The following is a 2,739-nucleotide window of genomic DNA, read 5'->3' on the forward strand; positions in this document are numbered from 1 at the left end:
ATACACAACATATATATATATATATATATATATATATATATATATATATACACACAATATATATATAGTAATATATATGTGGGTGTGGGTGTGGGTGTGTGTGTATATATATATATACACCCACACACCCACATATATTACTCTATTACCTTAAATTATTACCTAATTATTACCTAATACCTTCACACACACACACACACACACACACACACACACACACACACATTACTATATTGCTATATTAGTATATTAAGTAGTGGGAGTACCCGTATTACTGCAAGTAGCAATGTTACAAACTACACAACTATATCACAGAATTCATTAACTGATTTCAAATACAAAGACTTGTTGTTACATCCAGCCCCACTAGCAGGGTAAGTTGTAACATAACCTGGGGTAAACTATAACAGTAAGAGTGAAGAATTAAAAAAAATGAGACCACACCCCAAAATATGGATCTGAAGAAGTTCCCCTTCTCATGAAGCCTGGGAACCAATCAGGACCTGCCATGTCATTATCATCCCATGACTGGTGCTTCATGTTGTACTTAGCTGTAAGTTGATATGCAAAATTCCTGACCTAGAAAAAGATAAAAACCTGAATACAAACACATAAAAGAATGATGCATACACCGGTAACCACTTCCTATTTAGGTCAGCTTGCTTGCCTTACCTGTCAGATGCTTAGAACTTGAGTCCAAAATAGAAGTCTGCTGCCTCAGTCAAATAACCAGTCGAGACATCCTCTTGCTGCACATTGAAGACTTTTGGATCCAGGAATATCAGCTTCAAAATCATGTTGATGGTACAGTGTTTCTTGTAACAGGGTGAATGGTGTCTCTGTCTCTGTCACTTGTTTCTGCACTATGTAACTTCAGTGAGAGGGTAGGATCACAGCGTTACATACATGTTTACTTCAAGATACAAGTTTTCAACACATAACATTGTTATGGTGTGATGAGTATGTGTCGTCCTGCCAGTCGAGAAGAGTCAATCCCCGAGTGCTACGAAACATGGAGGAGAGTAAAGGTGGAAAGCTCCTAGAGCGTCGCACTCATGGATCGACTCTTCTCGATTGGCAGGACGGCGACGAGCGGAGCAAGCTACTGCTAGCGTGAGTTGTTCAAAAACCTTCTTTTTAGTAAACTCTGTGTACACAAACAATGTTCTCAATGCTCGTGTTCATGTGTAGAGACCCTGGTGATACTACAAGCAAACTTTCATCTTGTGTCGAGTCTTCTTAGCGTTTTAAAAATAGCGATTTTGATGCTACCATAATGTTGCCCCTAGCACGCAATTGAAAATGATTTTGACCTGAAAACGAAAGTACGGTAAATCTTAAAATTGGCTTTTTTGTTGTGATTATGCTTTTACACGAAGGTTTGACTCGGGTTCCTTCACAAAAAAAGCCTAGGTTGCATTTTGGCGAGAGTTTCACTTTAAATCTGACTTATTATTACAGAGCTGGGATTTATATTTACAACAGTGGTGTTGCACTCAACAACCAACCACATAAACTGTGGAGCTCGATGTCACATGGAAGTGTATTCTTTTATGACATACCACTGTGTTTCCCCACCTCACCTTATCTGATGCAGATTTTAGTGCATGCACACCACTGTCAGTTTTCACCCACTGATCTGGTGTGCTGGTAAAAGGAGCATAATAGAGAAAAAGTGTTTAGTTGTCATTATGGTGTTAGTTATCCATCCCCACCCATCAGCCATTGTTTAGCTACCTGTAGCAGCACGGTGGTTTCAAATTAGCACAGATGAATGCCTGGCACGTAACATAAGAGAGGACTGTGTAATGAAATTGGGATCTTACATGAATCCACCTTTAACAGTAGGCTATCCACTCTCATGAAGATATATCATGTTTCCAAAAAAAACAAACTTTCTTACCTTAAAATCAGTGTTTTGCACTGCATACTTATTCACACAGCTATGAAATTTGATATGAAGGCCAGGGTGGAAGTGGTCACACATCAAATTATTCAAGTGGCTCTCGGGTCATCCCCTTGGGCCATCCGTTCTTGGTGAAAGTATTGCCGTTACAACCATCCCTGGTCCCCCTACACTTGCAGAACGATTGCAGTCTTCAGAAAGGTTCAAATGTCGTTTTGGAGGAAACATTTTGTGCTGGTGTTGAATTGTATTTCCTTAGACAATATTCCTGATATTTAGTCTGCCTTTAGTAATATGAATGAGGCTCAACATAATATTCTCTTTTCATGTTACAGTGTTGCTCCCAGAAGGTTTCTACTGTGATAAGAATCTGAATTTTGACGTTACAGCTGATGAATTTTCACATTTCCAATGAATTTAATACAAGCAGAGGTTCTGTTGTGTGGGGAGTGCAGGCTACGTGCAAGTGCTCATGTTCACCCAACAGCTGGGTCATCGTTTCCAAACAGCTTTTTTTTTCCCATTTTGGAAGTGGGCGTTGCGGATTGAATGAAGTTTCAACAGGAGACAAATCAGAGCCTGAAACCTGAGTGACAAAAAGCATTACACGGAACACTTCAATATTTAGTTTTACTACTGCTTTACTACTCTTATTTATTCTCCTGCAGCTGTGTAAACTACAGTTTGTTGAATGGGAAGAGAGAGAGAGACTGAGGGGGGAGAGAGGAAGAGAGAGGGAGAGAGACATAGGCAGACACAGAGAGAGAGAGCGAGAGAGGGAGGTGGGGGCAGCAGGCGGTGCTGGCAGAGTTAATACTGTCCTGCTAAGTTCG

The sequence above is a fragment of the Pagrus major genome, chromosome 7, assembly GCF_040436345.1.
Source record: "Pagrus major chromosome 7, Pma_NU_1.0".
Taxonomy (NCBI): Eukaryota; Metazoa; Chordata; class Actinopteri; order Spariformes; family Sparidae; genus Pagrus; species Pagrus major.